The sequence below is a fragment of the Ambystoma mexicanum genome, chromosome 5q, assembly GCF_040938575.1.
Source record: "Ambystoma mexicanum isolate Mex_15411 chromosome 5q, UKY_AmexF1_1, whole genome shotgun sequence".
Classification (NCBI taxonomy): domain Eukaryota; kingdom Metazoa; phylum Chordata; class Amphibia; order Caudata; family Ambystomatidae; genus Ambystoma; species Ambystoma mexicanum.
The window spans coordinates 212,711,504-212,736,227 of NC_090933.1; the positions used below are offsets into that span (position 1 = coordinate 212,711,504).

General features: G+C 49.6%; 1 protein-coding gene across 6 annotated transcripts in view; it reads right to left on the reverse strand.

Annotated features, from left to right (window-relative positions):
* The window catches only part of ZNF236 (zinc finger protein 236), a 2,444,547-nt gene that overhangs the window by 2,024,155 nt on the left and 395,668 nt on the right, over window positions 1–24,724 (reverse strand). The window lies entirely within an intron of this gene.

Sequence of the window (24,724 nt, forward strand, 5' to 3'; positions counted from 1 at the left end):
TGAGAATGGTTCATGGGCTTTCGTTAAACAGATTGTAACAAATATTTTGGTATTCTGAAGAGGTTGAGGTGGGGTCACAAATTTCCGTCCCTCTCCCTCCAGTCTCCCATGGGGCCCCTCCACACTAGCCCTGGCTTTCCTGTGAGGGTAGACTAGAGATCTAACACCTACTGTCTAAAAGACTTTCTGGACAAACATGAAGCCTAAAAGCAAAAAGACTCATCGGTTTCCCACTGGGGTTTATCTAAGGTGCCAACCTAATCTAATAATTCCCCTAGATATGATGTCAAATAAGATAAGATTTATGCTGGTGCCGGTAACAGAAACCCTTGTGCTTTCTCTCAATCACTCACTCCACCATCCCCATCCTTTTCTTTGGACTTACTACTCCACTCTCTCTTGTTTTCAACTTCCATGCCTCTCTCCTGGCCCTCCAATGTTCTACACTCTCACTCCATCTCCTCCTAGACCCACCGCTACCACCCTTCTGCTCCCACTCCCTCTCCTCTGTGCTGCTCATCTCCTTCTCACTCTGCTGCGCTCACCCCTCATACAACTACTCACTGTGCTTTCATCCGCTCACTTCTCTCCTGTACTGTCCTCCTAGCAAACGCTCTCTATACATACTCTCTGCTACCACTCACTCCCCTCTACCTATGACTTCGACTCCTATCTTCCATTCTTCCCTCATTATCCTCGCCCTTCAAAAAAACTCCCACCCTTACAAACTGGTACTACTCTGTCACAGCCAATGCCTCATCTGTACTGTGCACCAACTCTGCCAGCAACTCTGTTACCACTGTCTGTCCTCCCTCTGGTCTCCCATTCCACTTTCACGTTTCATGACCTCAGCCCTGCATTTCACATGCTTCCCTTTTATACTTTTTGCCTTCTGCTTCTAACCACCCCCCAGGTAAAAGGCTTTAAAAACCCATCTAACGATTCCAAGACGGCTCCCGGAGCGTGAATACGCACTTCTCTGAGCTCCTGACCAGGCCGCACTAAGGAGAAAAAATAGCAGGCTAAATTTGCCATTTTACGCAGGAATATCTCCATCCCACATTGTAGGAAGTTGGAGAGAGCAACGGTGAGGTGGTTTCAACTCCCCCCCAAGTCGGCGTCCCCGCTATACCTCATGAAAGTCTTGCTGGGCCATAGGTTGGCAGTGGCATCGGAGGAAGATGACGCCCAGTCTAGGTGGTCAGTGCAGTCCAGAAGAGTGAAAGAAGTCATGCAATAAGGCATCCATACACCAGAATGGGAGGGCAGCAGGTGAAGCCAGAAAAGAAAGGTAGTGGTGCAGGCAAGGCCCAGGGGCCGATTACCCGGGAGAAAGTGACTTTTAGGAAAGGGAGGCCAAGGGGCTGGCAACAGGCTATTGTGGGTCAGCTGAACGAACATATATACTCCCTGTATCAGAGAACCCACCTATCCCCCCCCCCCTGCAACCCGCTTATAGCAAAGTGAGGCCTGGTGTACCGGATCTAGACGGTCTCTGGCAGGGTGCCAGCTGGAGAGGCAGTTGGCGAAGCAAGAGGCGAATAACGTGGATTCAAGGAGAACGCAGAGGAGAGTGGCACATTAGCAGTTTTTGTAAGCAGTTCTAAGTAGCAGCTGAAGAAATATAGCACCCATATAGTACCCCTGTATGCCTTGGGGCAGCGCTGCAATTAAGATACAATTAGAAGGAGAATGGTACAGGGGTCACAAGCCGTTCGCTCCGACCCTATAGGGAAGCGGATGGCAGGGCTACCTCTTCATATGCCAAGGACAAAGGGGACGCTCACCCCAGCATCACTGGGAGCAAATTTGGTCGCCAAAGGGGGTAAACTAGAACGGTGCTGATGACAACACCCCAACGACAATCCTGCAAGTTCAACAGAAAAGCAACACAAAGGAGGGGAAGAACCTTGAGGAGCGGGCGACAGGGCGCTTAATAAGAAGACCTGAAGGACTGCCTCGAGGGCTTGGAGGAGAGGAGGACGGCGACCTTTCATAATCAAATGATGGGCCTCAAGGAAGAGTTAAAAGGTTCCCTGAAAAAGGTCAGAAGAAATCAGCACCCTATGGACCAGAGTAGAGGTTACGGAACAAGGCCTATCCGAAATTTCCAAAGTAGTACAGCAGAGTTCAGACCTGTTAGAGAACAAATTGCGACGACTACGCACAATCTGGAAATCCAGGCGCACGACCTTGAAAATCTTTCCAAAAAGTCGAACATAAGAATTAAAGGCCTTGCAGAAATAATCTTGGACGCAGAACTAAAAATCGGCAGTGCAACAATGCGTCACAAACCTCCTGTCGGAGCTTTCACCCCCCTCCGCCCCCTCCACCCCCCGCGGACAATCATCTGGACCACATCCATAGAGTGAGCCCAAGGAAGTCCAGACCTGGTGATGGACCTGGAGATGTCCTGGTGACGCTGGCCTCATACGAGCAGAAGGAAAAAAATTCTCCTTGCAGCGAGGAGTCTGACGTCAATTGCAATCAACGGATCACAAATTCTACTCTTTCAGGACCTGGCGGCGACTACGTTTCCAGAAAAGAAGAGAAATGGGCCCAGTGACAAAGGCACTAACAGATAAGAAAATTCCATACACGTGGACATTTCCTTTTGGCATACTGTTTTCAATGGAAGGGAGACAACAAAGGGTTACCACATGCTCTGAAGGCCTCTCAATCGTGGGTATGGAGGAGGTGGAAGCGGACTCCAGAGAGAAAGAGCGAGGGGTGGAGGTGAGTACCCCGGCAAAGAAATAAGCCAGGGGACTGAATGGTCGTAAGTGTCAGAAGTGGAGAAAAAACTAAAACACCCTTTTACCAAACAGAGAGGAGAAGAGGACACTTAGAGAGGCGACAGAGGGAAGCCAAGGAGCAGATGGATTGGAAGCACCAAAGGTACATTAACAAAGATTTAGGGCGGAGGGAACAGCACCCAAAGGTTGGGCGAAATAAGAGACAAGAAGAGCCTGGTCAGTCAAATCTGGCCCTGACGGAGGCAGCTATTTGGCTGCCACTTGGAATTTTAATAGCTTAGGTAAACTAGTACATCCGGGATAAACGCGGGCCAGTCCCCAGGTTTTTGGGGATTGGTGGTTGGACACCAGGCCTAGACCAGAAGGGAGAAGAGGAACAAAGGGAAGGCAAACAAAGGGGAGGTTGGGTGAGGGTGAGACACAGTGTCCTAATCTAGGGTGGCGGCAGAGGTTTAAGAGGCTAGGAGAGCGAAATCAGGTACACAGGTGTTGGAATGATGTAATTGAAAATCCTATCACTTAACATTCAGAGTTTGAACACCCCATCAAAGCAGAAAGAACTGGAAGCACAAATAAGGAGGGGGAAGTGGACATCATATTGCTGCAAGAGACACACTTTAGAAGGGGAGACAGATCAAGATTGCACATACACACCAGTTCCTTCAGCTATACCAGGCAAATGCAAAAAACGAAATCGACCGGGGCCCTGCTAGGCCTCAGAAATATGCTGGGAGCTAAGGTGCTTCAGACAAAGATTGACCCAAACGGCAAATCTATTTTAATCGAAAAAGTTCTGGGAAGAAGAGTGCTAACCATAGGAACATTATATGCTTCAACTCTGGACAAGAAGCATTGATACACTCGGTCATTAAGGGATAGATTTACCAACATGGCGATGAAAAGACTTCTGGAGAGCTACGAAAGGGAGTGAGGTGGAATATATCTGCTTCTCCCATGTACATCATACTTTCTATAGGATAGACTACGTCTGGGGGACCCCTGGAGTGCTGGGGTCGCCAATTGACAGGGGTAGACCCCGATCTCTCTTTCGGACCATGCTACCATAAGAATTGAGCTAAAGGGAGGGAAAAAGGGCATTCCTCTGTGTGCATGAAGGATCCCTAGTGAAATATTACACGCTATGGTAGCACAAAACATGCGGAGAGAAAATTAGAGAATATTTAGAAATAAACAACACACCCGACACGTCTCTGGATACTGTTTGGGATGCCCAAAGAGAAGGAAAGGTTTGAAAAGGATATAGTGGCCCAAATGTCAAATACCCAAAGAGAATTAGCAGCAGATAAGAATAGGGGTAATTATAAAAAGGTAAAAGATCTCAATAGACAAATTTGCTATGGACGAGTAGGACAGAGAAATCATCAATCAAACTTAAAACAGCGTTACTACATTAAGACCCTAGAGTGTGAAATAACAGAGGAGGCGGTGGAGTAAATGATAAAGCAGCTCCTGATCAATAAAGCGCCAGGACAGGACAACTATCCAGCGTTTTTTTAATAAATGGTTTTGTAAAGACCTCACTCCGTTCCTAACGAAACTGTAGAACTCGTTCCTATATAAGGAAAGTATAACATGCTCAATGTTGGAGGCGAAGGCGATTCTGTTTGGGAAGCCAAACAAAGATCTAACAAACTGCAGTTCCTATCGGCCTATAGCCTTATTAAATACAGATGCCAAAGTATATACGGGGATCCTGGCGGCCAGACTGAAACCAATACTCCCATACGTGATAGGTCAAGATCAGTCAGGCTTTATTTCATGTAGACAAATGTGGGACAGTACTAGAAGGGTCATACAACTCATAGAAAAAAATGGAAATCAATCAGACCCCTGCAACAATTATATCTTTGGATGCCGAAAAGGCCTTTCATAGGGTAGAATGGCTTTTGTTCCAGGCAATGAAACACATGGGATACGGGTCAAAGTTTATACGAAGGCAAGCAGAAAATTATAAGGTCCCCTCAAAATCTATCAATGCACAACTGACACTATACAAATAGAGCGGGAGACGAGACGGGGTGCCCTTTATCTCCCCTCCTATATGCAATTTATCTAGAACCCTTGTTAACATCGATTAGACAAGATTTTAATATAAAAGGTATCCGGTTTGGACGGGAGTGTCATAAGACAACTGCATATACGGATGATATGCTGATGACATTAGTGGATCCAGAAACATCAATTCCGGCATTGGTATCATTACTGAGGGAACAATAAAAAATGTCAGGGCTGAAAATAAATATGGCTAAATCAGAACTGCATGGGCCTATCAAAAGAGCAATCTGCTGCCTTACACAACTACTCCGCCTTCAGAATTACGGGTGGTAGTCTCACAAATCTAGTGGTACACATAACCAACAAACATAACCAACAAAATCACACTTCTATATGAAGCACACTTTCCACATCTAATAAGGAAAGCACAAGAGGATTTTTTAAGATGAACCCCCTCCGAATATCTTGGCTGGGACATAACTACGGTCTTCCCAGACTATTGTACATGTTTCAAACCCTCCCAATCGCAGTCCCGCAGACGTTCTTTAAAAACATGTATTCGCTTATTTCGAAGTTTGTTTGGCTTAAAAAACATCCCAGAGTTTCCCTAGACTTACTAATGACTGCAAGGCAAAGTGGGGGGATGGGACTTCCCAACATACATATACTATGAAGCAGCCCAGTTGAGAGTAGTACAAATATGGTTCACAGAAAGTCAGGAGGATTCAAGATGGCCGCCTGCTGCAGATAGACGCGCCGGCGGAGCTCCCGAACCCTAATACTGGGGAAACCCACCACCCCACTGGCTCGGCGGCACACAGAGCTTAGAGAAGCTATCGGCATCCCGGCGACTTGGGACGCATCTCGGGGGCGGCCACATCGCGGGAGAGGAGGAGGCAGATCGGGGCTTTGGGGCTCACGGCGGCTGGCGGAGCATCGGCACCCGGAGGCCCAAGGAACGCGGGCGCCGGGAGAAGAGGAGTGGAGACGGAGGAAGGAGAGCCCCCGCGGCGGAAGAGCGGGCCTGGAATCGACCCCGCACCGGCACCCGGAGGCCCAAGGAACGCGGGCGCCGGGGGAAGAGGAGTGGAGACGGAGGAAGGGGAGCCCCGCGGCGGAAGAGCGGACCTGGAATCGACCCCGCCCGGGAGAGCTGGGAAGTGCCGAGGGAGAGTGGCGCGCGGCTCCCCTGGAGGAGGCTCTCGGCAGAAAGAGGGCTGGCCGCGACAGATAGAGGAAGCGCGCGGCCTCCACAGCCCCAAGCAAAAAGAGGCCGCCTCACCTGAGGAAAACGGTGAGTGGGGCTGAAGGCAGGGGAATAAGCACTGGACGAGGGGGAGCAGTGCCTGAGCGACCACAGCAGGGACCGCGGCCGATCTCGGGAGAGGCCGCTGCTCGGGCTGTTGGAGCGGGCCCCGCGGGGACCAAAACTTGAAGGGGCCAGAATTTGAAGGGAGAGGAGCCCGCCCGCAGGCATTGCGAAGGGGGGGGTGAGTCAAGAGGATTATCCCCGTACTGAGGGGAAGGAGCGGACCCCGGCGGTTCCATTGGGAGCCACGAACAGCGGGGGACATTTCCACCTGAGACAAGCAGGCAGGGCTGAAGGAGGGCCCCCTGAGAGATGCAGTAACCGCTCAGGGACCCAGAGGAGCAACATTAAGGCCTGTTAAAGTTGTTACTGAGCCGGTGCGTGGTGCAGGTCTCTGGCTTGGCCTGAGTGTGAGGGGGGGGGGGAGAGCTTAACCCCCCAGCGGGCCCGGGTGGCCCTGTTGGGCCCCTGCCCTGAGGAAGGACATAGTTTGCCGGGCAATAAACGGAGCAAGTGGAGACGAAGATCACCGGAGGAGCCGAGGTGGGAAAGGGGCGTTGGAGTCCCTGCGGAGGGGAGCGGGGCCTCCAGAGTACAGCTATGGCTACGAAGGTAAAGGGGAAGAGCGGGAAATTGCTGCCAGCCCCGGGAGAGGCCTTGGGTACCCTCCCCAGCATCTGGCCGGCCCAAGAGGCGAGGGAAACACCCGGAACCACGAAGGGGGACTCGGAGGGAGGTGCCCCCCCGCCCGGACGGGGAGGGTGCAGTGGCGATGTCACGACAAGATCTCAGGGGGGAGATGCAAACCCTGCAGATCAATCTAGCAAAACGTTCCAGGATCAAATCCAAATTCTTCGAGCGGACCTCAACTCGGCCCTGGGTGAAATTAAACAGGAACTGCGACAGCAAGGAGAGCGGGCAGACCTATTGGAGAGGGGCCTGCAAGATCTGGACAGAGAGGTGACGGCTAACAGTGAGGCAATTGAAAGACTTGATGTGGCTACGCGTAATTTGGACATTCAAATGGAGGACATGGAAAACAGGTCTCGACGAAGTAACATAAGGGTCAAAATGCTACCGGAAACCACAGAAAGTCAGGAAAAGGTCTGGGCCCGCATTGACATGGCGGTGGCTGGCGGATCTTTAGCAGGGCTGTTGTGGTTACCGGGGAAGGATAGACCTCAGAGCGCTAGATGTGGCATAGTCCTCCGGAACATGTGCGACATATGGGACAGATGGGTAAAAAAGGGTCATCAACATGCCCCTTCCTCTTCACTCCCATGTTGGGGAATCCAAGCTTCTCCCCATGGATGAAAAAGGGTAAAAATCAGACAGCGGCGGGAGCAGAGGTGCATGAAGATAGGAGAAATGGTGTGGGAAGGGGAGATAGTGATGTTCAAAGAATGTAAAATACACATGGGATTGAAAGAATCAGAATGATTCGAATATACACAGCTGAGACACTGGCTAAGACAACCGGATATATACGCAATGCAGCAAGCAGGCAGCTGACGAGGTTTGAAACATATATAACTACACACTCCAGAGACACACAATTAGTCTCACATATATACTCGCTATTAGAGGAAGGTATAACTCATCAAAACTGGCCATATCAAGAGGCTTGGGAGAGGACAATAGGGGAAGCCATCCCACGGGTGTAATGGGAAGGGTTATGGAGTAAGGTCCCGAAACTGACCAGGTCTATTCAATTAAAGGAAGCTTGGTATACGATGATGCTCTAATGGCTTTATACACGCAGGAAACTACATGGAATGTACAATGCAGTCTCTGGGGAATGCTGGAGGGGTTGTATTTGTATTTTATTAAAGTTTATATGGCGCTTTTATCCAAAGCGCTGCACCCATTTTTCTTTTAAAAACAACAGTACAAAAATATGAAAAGATTAGGGAAGTTCAAATATGAATACTGAAAGCAAACAATCATGGACAGTGAAGAAGAACAAGTTACTTCTTACCTTGTAACGTTCTTTCGATGGGATGTTCCTCCGACGTATTCCTTATCTTTGATAGATCATCTCCCAGCTTGCTGGCCTCGGGATTTTTTTTTCAGTAGAGGGCGCTGCATGTCGACGTCCCTCGAGCCGATGTCCCTCGACGGCCTCTGTATCGGCGCCAATGTCATCACGCGTATAAATAGACTGGCGCTGCATCCGTTGCTCAGTTCCGTTTTGACGTTAACAGTTGTTTTACATGAATTGGTTATTGACCTTGAAGGAGCGTAAACTGCAACCACAAGGGAAGTATTACTGCAGGGATGGATGGGAGGGGCGATAAGGAATACGTCGGAGGAACATCCCATCGAAAGAGTGTTACAAGGTAAGAAGTAACTTGTTCTTCGAAGGGATTGTGTCCTCCAAAGTATTTCTTATCTGTGATAGACTCCCATAGCAGTGGTGTGTAATTGGAGGTGGGAGTAAAACGCCATGTTTCTTTTTAGGAATGAACCAAATGTAATACGGCTTTGCCAAACCTAGTCTCTTGACTAGCGGAGGAATCCAGGTTGTAAAATCTTGTGAAGGTATGTGCGGACGACCATGTGGCAGCCGCACATATGTCTCGAACCGGAACCCCTCATTGGAGGGCCGAGGAGGCTGCGATACCCCTGGTTGAATGAGCCCTAAGATTTTGAGGAGGCTCTTTCCCTGTTAGTTTGTAACATTCCAGGATGGCCAAAATAATCCATCTGGAAATGGTTTGTTTTGTTATCAGTAGTCCTAATTTGTGCCCTGAGTAACCTACGAACAGTTGGTCTGCGTGCCTAATCCTAGCAAGTTCTGCTGATGTAAAAGCTTAAAGCCCACCTTGGGTCCGGCCTATGTAGCCTTTCTTCCTCTTTCCCCGGCTGGGGAGGCGGATGGAATGAAGGTAAGGTAATTTTCTGAGTGATGTGGTATTCAGAAACCACCTTTGGGAGGAAATTAGGCTTCACCTGTAGGACAACTTTGTCTTTATGAAAAATTGTATGAGGGGGTTTACAAGATAGAGCTTGTAATTCGCTCACCCTTCTAGCAGATGTTAAAGCCACTAATAAGACAGTTTTAAGGGTGAGAAATCTTAGCGAACAAGAGTGGAGTGGTTCGAAAGGAGTACCCATCAGGAAATTTAGGACTAAATTTAAGTCCCATAAAGGAACCTGGAAAGGTCTTGGAGGGTAGACATTAGTTAATCCCTTTAGAAATTGTATTACTAAGGGTAATTTGAAATACGAAGGCTCCTCTGCAGTGCGCTTGAAGATTGATAGCGCTGCGAGATAGCCCTTGAAAGTGCCAACTTGAAGGCCTGAATTTGCCAAGTAGAATAGAAAGGATAACACTGTTGGTGTACCACATGAAAAGGGGTTGATATTCTCTTCTCTACACCAGCTGCAAAATTTGTTCCAACGGCAGCGGTATGAAGACTTTGTTGCTGGCCTTTTAGCCGGAAGCAACACTTCCATGACGTCATCAGGGAGGTCCCAATCCTTGTATCTCAACCTTTCATAAGCCAGGCGTGAAGATTGAGGGTTCTGATGTCTGGATGGAGAACCTGACCTCCCTTCTGTGAGAGAAGATTCTCCTTGAGTGGAAGACGAATTGGAGGGCAGATGGACATGTCCAGAAGGTCCGGGTAGCACGTTCTCCCCACCCAGTCTGGGGCAATTAGGGTCATGGTCCTCTGGAATATTCTCAACCTCCTGATCATTTGAGGAATGACAGGGACTGGTGGAAACGTGTACAGGAGTGGAAACTCCCAGTCCACTACGAACGCGTCCCCTAGAGCTCCTCTCGGGGGAAATTCCCTTGAACAAAAACAGATTGCACTTTCTGTTGGTACTGGTGGCAAACAGATCCACTTGAGGGGTTCCCCAAAGGGCGAAGATCTCCTGAAGGACTTCCTGAGCTAGTTCCCACTCGTGGGAGACTGTGCCCTGCCTGCTCAGAGCGTCCGCCGTCAAGTTCTTCTCTCCGGCTAGGTGAACTGCTGATAGAGAGATTCCTTCTTGAATTGCCCAAAACAAGAGCTGCATTGCCTCTCTGCACAGTGGCAGTGATCCTACGCCTCCTCTTTTGTTGAGGTAGTGCATGGCCACGGTGTTGTCCGTCATTATCAGGACATTTTTCCCCTGTACAGATGGCAGAAAAGCTTTCAGCGCTAGTCTGATTGCTCTCAGCTCTAACAGGTTGATATGTAGTCTGGACTCCGATGGAGACCAATGACCGCTGATGGTCAAGTCGTTGGTATGGGCTCCCCACCCCGTGAGTGAGGCATCTGTGACAACTTATCTCCGGCCATGGTTGCCAAAACAGTTCCCCCTTCAAGATGTTTTTTCTGGCAGGCCCACCACTGAAGGTCTCGAGCCACCTTGTCCGGAACCTGAAGGAGGTTAGTCATTCTCCCTGAGAATTGCGATCACCGAGTTCTCAGTGCCCACTGAAGAGATCTCATTCTCAGTCGAGCATCTGGCACAAGGAAGATGCAGGATGCCATGAAGCCTAGCAACTTCAAAAAGCCGAAGGCTGGGAGACGTTGGGCATTTTGAAACTTGAACATCTGTAGAATATCTTGAGCCCTCACCTCTGGTGGCGAGGCTTTTCCCAGGGAAGTGTCCAGGACTGCTCCAATGATGGTATCATCTGTGACTTCTTTAAAATGAGGGAGAAGCCCAGTTTGTGAAGGAAGTGGCAGACATAATCTAGCTGGATCTGAGCTTGTTCCGAAGATACAGCTCTGATCAGCCAATCGTCCAGGTAGGGGTAGACGTGGATCCCTTCCCTCCTTAGACTTGCAGCCACTACCGACATTAGCTTGGTGAAGACCCTCAGGGCGGAGGTCAGCCCAAATGGCAAAACTCGAAATTGATAATGAGAGCCGCCAATTGCGAACCTCGGGTATTTCCTGTGTTTGAGATGGATTGGAACATGGAAATAAGCATCCTGGAGGTCCAGAGATCCCAGCCAGTCCTGGAGCTGGAGGGCCTGAAGGATCTGAGAGAGAGTTACCATCTTGAACTTGTCCTTCCTGAGGAACTTGTTCAATTCTCGTAAATCCAAGATAGGTCTCAGTCCTCCGTCTTTCTTCGGTATGAGAAAGTAGGGGGAGTACCAGCCCTTGTTCCTCTCCGCTACAGGTACCGGTTCTATGGCACCTTTCTCTAGCAGGTCTACAATTTCCTGCAAGAGGAGCGGATCTGGAACTTTGAGATAGCTGTTCCCCGGTGGATGACTGAGGGATGCATAGAAAAGGCAGGCAGTAACATTGGGCAACTGTCTCCAATGCCCAAGCATCTGACGTAATAGCCTGCCATTCCGTCAGATGTTGAGTTAACCTGCCCCCTACTGGTGTTTTGTGAAGAGAGTCCTCAGAGCGGTTTGGAGGCGGCTGATGCAGATGCCGAGGGTAAAGAGGCACCTGCTGCGGCTTTTGTATTTTTAACCCGTCCGCCTCGGGTGAATTTTTTCTGACCCCTTTGAACCGGCTGTTCTCTGCCTTTTTCCGAATGCGGAATAGAAGCAAAAGGACTTACCTCTCCAAGAGGTTCCTGAGGGGTGACATGGTGTCTGACTGATTGCAGCTAATAGGGATTTTGCTGCTGCCTTAGATGTTTGTAGTTTTTCTAAACTGTCATCCACCTTCTTACCAAACAAAGAAGAGCCGTCAAAGGGCATATTCAAGAGTCTGCTTTGCACATCTCGAGCAAAACCAGACTTTCGCAACCAAGCAAATCTCTGGGTTGTTGTACTTGCAGCCATGGCCCTGCTGATGCCGTCAGCAGAATCGATGCCAGTTTGAAGGGATTCGCACATAGCGCCTTTACCATCCTTGATGATGTTTAGAAACGCTTCCCTTTCTTCTCCCTCCGGGAGGCAGTCAGCCGCTGATGAAGCACACTCCCAAAGTGTGTGGTTGAACCTTGCGAGCGTACAAGTAGCATTGATGGATTTCAACGCCATGCTACATGCGGAAAATACTTTTTTGGCCATAGAGTCATATCTCTTATCATCCCTGTCCTGTGGAACAGTAGGGTAAGCCGATTTACTACCTGCTGAAGTAGCTGCCTGAACAACCAGACTCTCCGGAGTTGGGTGTTTGGATAAATACTCAGGGTCAGCAGAAGACACCCTATATTTAGCTGATAATTTTTTGTTAACCGCGGGGATTACCTCAGGTGTTTCCCAGTTTGCCAATATTCTCCTTTGTAATGCTGCATGAAAGGGCACCACAGGATCCTCCTGTGGACCTTTGACCAAGATGTCTGAGGTTGTCTTGCTGAAAAACAGGTGAGGGTGTGGACCACCCCATAAACTCTATTATCTTGCCATCAAGGTTCTATAAGGGGTTTCAGCATGTTCCCCTGGGTCTAGTGTGGCAAATTCCACTTCTGGGGGAAGTGTCCAACCCACTTGCTTCCTGTAGGGATTCATGGAGGTCTTTCAACCTACCTTCCTCAGAGGTAAATTCCTCTGGTGCAGGAGTTGCAGATCCCTGCAACTGAAAAGGTCTTTCCTGATCCGAATCCTCCCCTTCTTCATAAATAGAAGATAAGACTCTGGAGCGATCAGGTCTTGAAAATGGTATAAATCCCATTTCCAGAGCAGAAGGAGCCAAATTCGTCATGATTGGCTGAGAAAACGTTGACGTCGTTGACGCGGACGTTAAAGGCTTCGAAGCCATCGAAAAAGGCATCGAGAAAGGTGGTAGAGGCCTCGAACTCGAGAGTATCGGGATTCTACTCATGGTTGTCGACGACATTCTTGTGATCAAGGCTCTGGGTATGGCCACTGGCTGTGAGGTGGCTGTGGGTTTATCCTTTCTCGGCGTCGACTCAACTGACCTGTGCGTCGAAGAACCCTTCGATAACGGCGTCGACGACGCCGATCTATGTGTCGAAGACGCAACTTTGCCTTTACTCAAGGGTTCATGACGCTCTCGAGTGGCTTCTTTCGCCGGGTGCTGCGACTCGCGGCTTTTTGATTTTTCGGGTCTTTCACCCAGGGTATCACCCTTGGCAGTCTTCGAGGGGGTCGAGGCCGCTTTCTCAGACGCTTAGCATATTTTTCCTGAATTCCTTCCACTCAGCCTGAGAGCTATGTTTTGAGGGGCAGGAGACCCTTTTTGGAGAAACGGAAGACGAGGAAGGGGAACTTCGAAGTCTCTTTTTTGAATGCTTAGATCTGGAAGAGTGATGGGAACTGCTTTGAGACCTAGAACGAGAATGTCTTTTGTGATGGCGAGGAGACGAATGTCTCGACTCCGCTGAGGAAACTTAAGAAGTTTTAACTGCCTTAGCTCTCTCGAGCCTCCCCTTACGCTCCTTCAAGGCTTTCGCCGTCATGGGCATGCAGTCCTCGCACTCCGAACAATGGTGCTCGATTCCCAGGCACCATACAGATCCTGCGAGGATCCGTCAACGACATTTTCTTTCCACAGTCTGGACATTTTTTGAAGCCGGACCGTGGAGTCGTCGGTTCGGGTGAGGAAGCCATCGAGTACGAGTCGGTATTCACGATGAGTAATGATAGATTTGACTGAAGAACTGAGCAACGATATTCCGATGCCTCACGAAGCGCGGCAAAACGGAACTGAGGAACGGCCGCGGCGCGAGTCTATTTATACGCGTGATGACGTCGGCGCCGATACAGAGGCCGTCGAGGGACATCGGCTCGAGGGATGTCGACGCGCAGCGCCCTCTACTGAAAAAAAAATTCCGAGGCCAGCAAGCTGGGAGATGATCTATCGGAGATAAGGAATACGTCGGAGGACACAATCCCTTCGAAGATGATTTTTGAAGGAGACCGAAAAAAAAGAGAATAGACAGTGATGGATCGAAGAGATAGAGGAAGAGTGTTCCAGTGAAGAGAAGCAAGAAGCTGGAAACAATGAAAGCGAGACTGAGCGCAAGGTGGACGAAGAACAGTCAACTTAAAAAGGACACAAAGGGGAAGGGAACCGGAGACATATATGGTGGGACTACCCGAAGATGAATACATTCTGGGATGCTATTACAGGTCAGATAAAACACATGGATACCGGAATTGAATACCCTATCAGTGGGAGACAGTATATGTGGACTGTTAGACCCAGAAGAGCCCTCAATTTCGAAACCGCTAAAGAGAGCATTGATGTCGATGTTAATAGCAGCGTGGCTGGTGATAGCCAAAAACTGGAAACAGACTGATCCACCCAAGGTGATGAACTAGCTACACAAACTCTGGGACATAGTGGTAATGGAGTGGATCACATACAGGATACAAGGAGAAGCAGGGATATTTAGAAGTGATTGGGAAGAAAGGTTAAAACATTTGAACAGTGATAATGTGCAGCTGTGGTGCACACAAAACATTACAATATTAGACTTAAATTGATTTGTAAGGACATTGATGCCGCTGTAGTGCATAGGAATGCCTATTACTGCTGGAACCTTTATTCAAAGCCACTGCGTGAACCCAGGGAGGGAGGGGTTGGGGTTTGGAGTATATTAGATGGTATGGGATACATTACTCACCGTAATCGTATTTCTGATGCTTGGATCTGCTTAGATTCACATGCTGTGCATAGGCCGACATCTAGTGGAAGCTTCGGAGTATTACAGTTTGTTTTTCGAAACTGCTTTGCAAATGGTGTCCAGGGGTACATTTGCAATGAAAGCCAGAGTGGCCCTAGTACCTCTTGTAGAGTGGGCCCTTGGCGTAAAAGGCAGTGTCTTTTCTGAAAGGGAGTAACACAGTTGGATACATTTGACAATCCATTTAGAGATGGCACCTTTAGAGACGCAATCTCCTTCTCTGCCTGTAGCTACGGAGACAAACAGTTGATCTGTCTTTCTTAACGGTCTAGTCTTGTCTATGTAGTAGAGGACCGCTCTTCTCACAACTAGTGTGTGTAGTTTCACCTCAGTAGAGCTTTTGGGTTCTTGGGAAAAGGCCGGTAGCTCAATGGACTGGTTAACATGGAATTTAGAAACAAACTTAGGTGAGAACCTAGGGTGAGTGCGTAGAACCAGTTTATCCTTATGGACAGTGAAGAAAGGATCCTGCACTGACAGAGCTTGAATTTCACTGACCCTTCTTATGGATGTAATGGCTACTAAGAAGGCAGTTTTATAAGTCAGGTGTTTGAGACTAGCTTTATGCATGGGTTCAAAGGGGGGGGGGGCATGAGTTTAGCAAGCACCACATTAAGGTCCCACCCTGGTGGTGGGTTAGAAATTGGAGGGTGGAGTCTCTTTACCCCTTCCATAAAGGCTTTCACAACTGGCAGTTTCCACCATGACACCTTGTTATGGGAGGTGGTGTAGGCTGACAGCGCCGCCAGGTGTACCTTGAGTGAATTAAATACCAATCCTGCGTCCAGAAGGTAGAGCATGTAGGTGACGATATTGGAAGGAGTACAATCAATTGGGTTGATTTGTTTATTCTGGCATCAAATAACTAATCTTTTCCATTTATCAAAATAACAGCGCCTTGTGTTAGGTTTCCTTGACTCCTTTAAGATATCCATACATCTCTGGGATAAATTGAGATGGCCAAACTCTATGACTTCAGGAGCCATGCTGCCAAGCTCAACAAGTTTGGTTGAGAATGCACGGTTTGTCCTTTGTGCTGGGAAATTAGGTTGTACCAGCACAGGAGTCTGATGGGGTCGCACACCGCCAGTCTGCGTAGGAGTGGGAACCATGGTTGTCTCGCCCACATAGGAGCAACTAGGATGAGCGTTCGATTCCCTGTGTATCTTGTTGACCACATTCCTCATCTGAGGGGTTGGTGGAAAAGCATAAGAAAACATCCCTGACCAATTCATCCATAGAGCGTTCCCCTTGGAGCCTGGCTGGGGGAACCTGGATGCGAATTCCGGGCATTGTCTGTTTTTGCTTGTGGCAAATAGGTCCATAGTGGGGAAACCCCACTGAGAGAAGAGATCTTCTACGACTTCTTCGTGTAGACGCCATTTGTGTTCTTCTGGGAGGGGATCTCTGCTCAAATCGTCCGTTAGTGAATTGAGATCCCCTGGAACATGCGGAGATGACAGGTAAATGTTCCACCCGAGTGCCCATATCCAAATTTTCTGGGCAAGCCTGGACAGATTTGGCAAACGAGTGCCCCTTTGTTTGTTTATGTAAAACAATGCTGTTGTGCTGTCTGTTAGGATCTGCACTGACAGGTTGGATAGGTGGGGTTCGAACGCCCAAAGCGCTCTGAAGACTGCCAGACGTTCTAGCAGGTTGATGTGATTCTGTGTGAGACTAGAGACCCTGAGCTGTGTGGTGAAGGAGGTGTGCTCCCCACCCTGACAGGGACGCGTCTGTTGTGACGACAGCCTGTATTTCTGGATTGTAAAAGGATTTCCCCTTTGAAAGATTCTCTCTTGTCCACCAGAGAAGACTTTGTACTAGTGTTGGAGAAACGACCACTAGATCGTCCCACTGACCACTTACCTGAGACCACTGGTTCGCCAACCATTCCTGCATGGGTCGCATGCACAGGCGCGCGGGGGAACCAGGTAAATGCATGATGCCATCATGCATAGCAAACACATCGCTTTGTGCACCCTTATCTGGCGACCGGACGGATTTTGAGGAATTTGCAGTAACAGATTCCGAATTCTTTCCTCTGATGGAAAGGCCAACCCCTCTTTGGTGTCTAGGGCAGCTCCTAGGAACTATTGGAGGTACTTGGCACCAGGCTTGATTTTTTCTTGTTGATTGAGAAGCCCAATTGGAAGAGGAGGTCGATAGTTCTTTCAATGTTGGATCTGCAAATTACGGGGGTTTCCCCTGTGAGGAGCCAGTCATCCAGGTAAGGGTACACTGAGATTGCCTCCCTGTGTAGGTGCGCCGCCGCCACCGCCAGTACCTTGGTGAATACCCTTGGAGCCGAGGCTATACCGAAGGGCAGCACCTTGAACTGGTAGTGCTGGCTGTCTACCTTGAAACGCAAGAATCTTCTGTGCACTAGGAGCATGGAAATATGAAAATAAGCATCTTTCATATCCAATGTTGCCATGTAATCTAGTCTTTTAAGTATGGGGATTACTTCCTGGATTGTAGTCATGCGAAATTTTTGTGGCTTCACATACTTGTTTGCAGGGCGTAAGTCTAATACTGGGCACATCGTTAGATCTTTTTTTGGCACAAGGAGGTAAGTTGAATAAATACCCTTGTTTACCTGGTTGCCCGGGACGAGTTCTATTGCGTCCTTTGCAAGAATGACGACTATCTCCTCGAGGAGGATTCTTTGGTGCCCCAAGAAGTGTATCTTCTGTCTTGGAGGATTGTCAAGGGGGCGTTCTAGTAGTTCTATAGAGTATCCCACGGACACTGTGAACAGCACCAAGCTGTCCGAAGTGATCCCTCCCCATGCTTGGGTGAAGATGAAAATGCGCCCCCCTACTGGGGATGCATGGGAAGGGACCCGGAGCGGAAAGTCACTGTTTATTGGGAGGTGCAGCCCCTCTACCTGGGCTGCCTCTCCCCCCACCGCGGCCCCTCTTTTGACCTCTGGCAAAACCCTGGGTAGCTTGTTGGTTGCAGCCCCACGAGGTTCCTGGGTTCTGGTAGTAACTGAATCCTCTATGGGAGTTTTGGCCAGGAAAGCAACGAAAATAGTTTATTTCCCCGCTGGTTTGTGGGCTTATTTATTAATTGGCCAAGGGACTTTAAAGGTGTCATATTCGTCCTTAGCCGTCTTCAGCGCTTCCTCCACTGATTTCCCAAACAAGACATTAGGTTCTACCGGCATGTCTATGAGGGTGGCTTGGGTCTCGGGATTAAACCCCGACTACCTTAGCCAAGCGTGTCTTTTAATTACTGTGCTTTCTGCTATCAGCCTCCCCGCATTAGCTGCTGCATCGAAGTTAGCCTTGAGAATGCATCCGGACACTGATCTTCCTTCCGACGCAATCTGGGCCAACTGGCTCTTTAGAGGTTCCGGTGCAGAGGCAATGAGAGCAGCTACCTGTTCCCATTGGTGGCAGTTGTAGTTTGCTAGCAGAGTGGTGGTATTGGCAATCCGAGCTTGGGATGCAGACGTGGAAGCCACCTTCCTACGTAGAGCATATATTCTCTTGCTCTCTTTGTCCGGGGGAGCTTCCGAAGATGCTAGTGGTGTTCCCACTCTTTTTCTGGTGGTGGTAACCACTAATGAGTCGGGTTTTAGCTGACCCCTTATGTACAGTGGGTCGGAAGGGGAACCTTGAATAATTTTTCTACTCGTGGGTTAACTGCCCGAGTAAGATTAGGGGTCACCAGAGAAGGATCGATTCTGTGTTGAATAGATTTTAGAATGGGGATAGCCTGAGCAATGGATCTTTTATCCCCTAGAATTTGCTCTGCAAAATCTCTCTTCTTGGGCACCCTGGGTGTCAATTTGGAAATGGGCTGCCGCCTTGGCTAAACCTTCATTAAGCAAAGGCTGATTGTCAACAGGTGAGTCGTTCACAGGGGTTCCTTGGGAATAGGGGAGTCGAGACTATAGGCTTCCGCTTCGTCTTCCTCCTCCTCTTCCTGGTCCTCATTCTCCATAGTAATCGACCCCGGTCTGGTCGACTAGCATTTGTACTTCCGAATCCTCACCATACTGCTGGTAAGGTTCAACACAAAGGGTCTGAAATCAGCCCCTGAACTGGAATCACAGTACAGAGTCTCTTAGTAGGAGGTTGAGGGTCATTGGATCCCGAAGGGGCAGAGGTAGCAGGGGTACTGTGATAGCTTTGGAAGTAATTAGGGTCCTTTTCGAAGAAACCTACAAAAAAAGACATTCTCCTCATTACTCTGTCAATGTCCTCCGAGTTCCATTCCTTGGGACTGGGAATAACCCTTTCCTGCTGTGGTTCCTCAACCATGCCCATATCCCGAGGAGTGGGAGGGCCAATTTTTGGCCTAGTGACGGGGTCAGGGGCCTTGGACTTTTCTAAAGATTTGTACTGTTTGTGTTTCTCCTTCTCAACTTGGTGTTCAGAGGCTCTCTTATGTGGTTTTTCCCCTTTCCCATGTGTAGAGGAGTGTTTTCCTGACCCCTTACACTTTACTCAATCTTTCGACTGTTGGCGTTGAGATTCGGAGGAGGTATCACGAGATTCGGGACGTTGAACGAACTACCGGAGTAGCTGTCGAACATACTGCCTGGGGGTAGAGGTCGAATTCGTCTTCTGACGACCATACCTCTGTGACTTTAGGTAATGTGGCACTCTTAGCAATCGTTGACGGTTGCTGTGTGTCATGCGGCGACCGTGACCTGGAACGCCCAGAGGGGACAGATTCCGCAGACTGATCTCTCTGTGCCGCCTTATGCCGAATCTCGGGTGGGGTTAGTGTGTTTGGTGGAAAAGGTGTGGGTAGCGCTCTTGGCGCCGGGTGTTGTCCCGATAACTGACCTGCCGGTCAGTCCTCCGAGGTCGGGGGCTTGCGCTTGGGTGCCTGATGACCCCACTGTGCCCTCACTGTCCGATACAGCGGCGTTGCTGCCATCGCAGAAGGAACCCACTCCATCCATGTCCTCGAGTTGCCTGGCGTGGTGGGCCCAAAGCTTGGTTGAGCAGTCTTTAAGTGTCTTGGCTTTGAAGAGCTTACAAGCGCTACAATTTGCCTTGGGGTGGTCCCTTGGAAGATACAAGTTACAGGTATTATGTTTATCTACCCAGGGGAATTTACGGTTGCACTTCGGGCAGAATTTAAATGGAGTACTCTCCATATGTCAATATCTGGCATTGGGCGGATATTAGTAGGAAGTGTGTATATATATATATATATATATATATATATATATATATATATATATATATATATGTATATATATATCCACCCCCCGCACTCCCTACATGCACAGGGCCGAGGCCAGAGGCCTTCCAAGGCCCAAAGTCTGTCATGTAGTCTCGACGTCTGTTCTTCCTTGGTCTCAAGTATCGACGTCGATCTTCGACATGGGGTTGGAGAACGGGGATTTTTTTTGTTGATAATATGACAAATGGCTAAAAGCCAGGGAACTCCGCGATTATGCTTCCGACAAGTATGGCGGAAAAAAACTATGAGGGTCCTACAAGTGTGAGGGATAATGGTTACAGTGGACGTCACACTAGGGATAGTATTACTGGCACGCCCTAGTTCGACGCCCCTTTTCGAGTTTCGAATAACAAACTGTAATACTCCGGAGCTTCCACTAGATGTCGGCCTATGCACAGTATGTGATCTAAGCAGATTCCACAAGCCTCAGAAGACATGTTAAAGAAATGCGAATAAAAAAAATAATTTAAAAAAAATCTAAGCTCCTAGCTCATTTCCTGCACGGTTTTTGTAACAATCTGATGGATTCTCTGCTGTTTCTCTAGCAGGCTGTGGGTTTGTTAGTTTTCCTTTAACTGTAGTGAGCCGTTTGCTTAGTTGGCATATTGGAAACTGTCTGTTTGTAATGACAGTCCAACATTTGTGTAAATTTCACCTTTTCTGGTTTCCACGTTTCCCTGGCTCCGTTCCAGGTTTTCTTTTCTGCTCCCGGGTTTATTCTGGGAGTTGCAGTTTTAAATCAGATCTAAAGAAATCTGCCCAGAAACAGTACTGGAAGGCATTGGGTAACAGAAATCGTAACCAGTAATTGCATTCATTTCACCCATAGGCGGGTTTAAAACCCATTCCCTCCTGACCAGATCTGGCCCGGTCAGATTTACCAGAGGCGAGCATCTTAAAAAGAAAATGGTTGCTCCATGCAAACAATGTGTGTATACACCTATAGTAACAGGAAAATGTCACGCAGAGCATGATTTTACTGGTGGACCGAATGCTTGACGATGGCACAGAGTGAGAGAAGAACAAGTCACTTTCTTACCTGGTAACGTTCTTTCGATGGGAGGGTCCGACGACGTATTCCATATCTATGACAGGTAATGTCCACAGCTGTGCTGCTTCGGAAAATCTTAGGCGTCTGCGTCGATGACGTCGATGCGCCGTCCCCGAGGACCTCCTCCGACGGCCGACGTCACCCGATGTGATAAGGACGCACGACGCCCATAGCCTCAGTTATAGTTTTTTCCCAGAACGTGTGCCACCAGTTTTCTGCCAGTCAGACACACAAGGCCTTGCGGAACGCAAACTGCAATCGCAAAGGAAATTCTGCAGCGGGGAAGGCAGGGAGGGAGCGATATGGAACACATCGTCGGACCATCCCATCGAAAGAACGTTACCAGGTAAAAAAGTAACTTGTTCTTCGAGGGCATTGGGTCCTCCGACGTATTCCATATCTATGACAGACTCACAAAGCAGTACCAAGCAAGGAGGTGGGAAAGAACTTAGAACACACATTTAACATGCCCAATCAAATTGCGGAATAGAGAACTGCCTTGCCAAAGGCCAGATCTTGCCCTCTGACGGAATTAAGGGAATAGTGACGTACAAAAGTATGTACTGAAGCCCAGGTGGCTGCATCACAGATGTGACGAATAGGAACTCCCCTCTGCAGGGCAGTAGACGCAGCCACTCCTCTGGTAGAATGGGCCCGCAAGCCAGCCGGAGGGTCCTTACCCGCCAAGCGGTAACACTCGGAAATAGCTAAAATAATCCAACGAAACAAAGTCTGTTTCGTCACAGCTTGTCCCAAACGCTTTCCAGCGTAACCAATGAAAAGTTGATCTCCACTCTGACCCGGGACATGCGCGACATATAAAAGCTCAATGCTCTCCGAGGATCAAGCCTATGGAGCCTCCTCTTCCTTACCACGATGTGGAGGAGGATAGAACGCCGGAAGAACAACCTTCTGGCTCAAATGAAATTCCGAAACCACCTTCGGAAGAAAAGAAGGACGAACTCCAAGGACAATCCTGTCCTTTTGAAACACAGTGAAGGGTGGCTTAACTGAAAGTGCCTGTAACTCACTCACACTGCGAGCGGAAGTAACCGCAACCAAAAACACAGTTTTCAGAGTTAACAGCCTCAAAGGGCAAGAATGTAAAGGCTCAAACGGAGCACCCATACGAAACTTAAGGACAAGGTTGAAATCCCAACCTGGCACCAAAAAAGGTGACGGAGGGAACACATTAGTGAGCCCTTTAATGGTCCCCACTTGCAAGCCCCTGTGGGCCAAAGAAAGCAAAAAAGACAGAACCATGGGAATGTCACATTCAAAAGGATCCACATTCTGAACTCTGCACCAGTCGCAGAACTTACGCCAACGGCAACGGTACAAAGACTTTGTTGCCGGCCGCCTGGCCGAAAGCAACACCTCCATCACGTCTTCAGGGAGGTCCCAATCCTTATACCTCAACCTTTCTGAAGCCAAGCGTGAAGATTGAGGGATCTGACCTCTGGATGGAGAACCTGACCCCCCTCCCGTGAGAGCAGATCGTCTCGGTAGGGAAGACGACGTGGAGGGCAGATGGACAAGTCTAGAAGGTCCGGGTACCACGTCGTCAGGCCCACGCCGGAGCAATGAGGATCATCCGGGAACCGAACCTCCGTAACCTCCGCAGCACTTGCGGGATGACGGGGACTGGAGGAAACGCGTACAGCTGTGGAAATGACCACTCCACCACAAACGCGTCTCTTAAGGCTCCTTTTGGAGGAAATTCCCGCGAGCAAAACCTTTCGCACTTCCGGTTGGAACTGGAGGCGAAGAGATCCACTTGAGGGGTCCCCCAAAGGGCGAAGATATCCAGGAGAATCTCCTGAGCCTGCTCCCACTCGTGAGAGATCGAGCTCTGCCTGCTCAGAGCGTCCGCCGTCTCGTTGTCGTCTCCGGCCAGATGAACAGCCGAGATCGAAACTTCCTGCTGGATGGCCCAGAATTCGAGCTGCATTGCCTCCCTGCACAGCGGAAGTGATCCTGCCCCCCCCTTTTTGTTGAGGTAGTGCATGGCCACCGTGTTGTCCGTTAGAATCAGGACACTCTTCCCGCGCACAGTCGGCAGAAAAGCCTTCAGGGTTAGCCTGACGGCCCTCAGCTCCAACAGATTGATATGGAGTCTGGACTCCGATGGAAACCAATGACCGCGGACTGTCAACTCGTTGGCATGAGCTCCCCATCCTGTGAGGGATGCGTCCGTCTCGATCGTCACCTCCGGCCAGGGCAGCCAAAATGGGGCCCCCTTCATCAGATTGCCCTCGACGGCCCACCACAGGTCCCGGGCTACCGAGAGCGGCACCTGAACAGGGTCCGACAGCCTGCCGGAGTACTGAGACCACTGGATCTTGAGTGCCCACTGCAAAGATCTCATCCGCAGACGAGCCTCTGGCACCAGAAGAATGCAGGATGCCATGAGGCCGAGCAGTCTCAAGAATTCAGACGCTGGGAGATTCTGGGCAAGCTGAAACTTGTGCACCATCTGCTGAATGTGAAGAGCCCTCACCTGAGGAGGAAAACACTGCCCCAGGGACGTGTCGAGCACTGCTCCGATGTACTGGAGCCGCTGCGTTGGTGTCAAATGGGACTTCTTTAAATTGAGGGAGAAGCCCAGCCTGTGACGGGAGTGGCAGGTGACGGACAGATAATCCAGGACTTGCTCGGGAGAGCTCCCCCTGATCAACCAATCGTCCAGGTAGGGGTAGACGTGAATCCCCCCTTTCCTGAGATGCGCTGCCACCACCACCACCATCACCACCATGAGCTTGGTGAAAACCCTCGGGCGGAGGTCAATCCGAACGGCAGGACCCGAAACTGAAAGTGCGAGTCGCCAACCGCGAACCTCAGGTACTTCTTGTGCTTGGGCTGGATCGGCACATGGAAGTAAGCATCCTTGAGGTCGAGAGACACCAACCAGTCCTGAAGTTGAAGGGCCTGGAGGACTTGAGAAAGAGTCACCATCTTGAACTTGTCCTTCCTGAGGAGTTTGTTCAAACCGCGCAAGTCCATGATGGGTCTCAATCACCCGTCTTTCTTCGAAATCAAAAAATAAGGGTAATACCATCCCTTGTTCCTCTCCGCTACAGGCACCAGTTCTATAGCGCCTTTCTCCAGCAGGGCTTGAATTTCCTGCGCAAGGAGCCGAGCCGGACACTTCAAAGAGAGGCTCCCTGGTGGATTGTCGTGAGGCCTCTGCCGAAAAGGAAGACAGTAGCCGTGGGTTATGATCTGCAGAACCCACACATCCGAAGTAATGGCTTGCCACTCTACAAGATGCTGCGCCAGCCTTCCCCCAACCGGCGAACCATGGGACCTGGCCTCATGACTGAGTGGTAGCGGCTGTGGCGTTGCCTGAGGGCAAAGAGGCAACTGCCCGAGCGGCCTTGGCACCTCGAGTACCTTTGTTTCCACCTCTGGCACTCTTACGATGGCCTCTTTGACTGCTAGCTCCTCTCGCTTTACTGAAGGATGAGTAATAGCGAAAGGAATCTCCCCTCCATTGCTGTCCCCTAGGATGAAAAGGCGGAGGTTGGCGAACTGCAGCGCCCAATGACTTCGCTGCAGCTTTGGAAGTCTGCAACCTCTCAAGGCTCTCGTCAGCCTTGCTGCCAAAAAGGTGTTCACCGTCAAAGGGCATGTTGAGGAGCCGGGACTGCACATCAGGAGCGAACCCAGACTTCCGCAACCACGCAAACCTGTGCATTACGGTGCTCACCGCCATGGACCGGTTGACACAATCTGCCAAGTCCAAAACTGACTGAACGGCCTCACACATGGCATCCTTGCCATCCTGAACCATAGGAAGGAAACCATCCCGTTCGT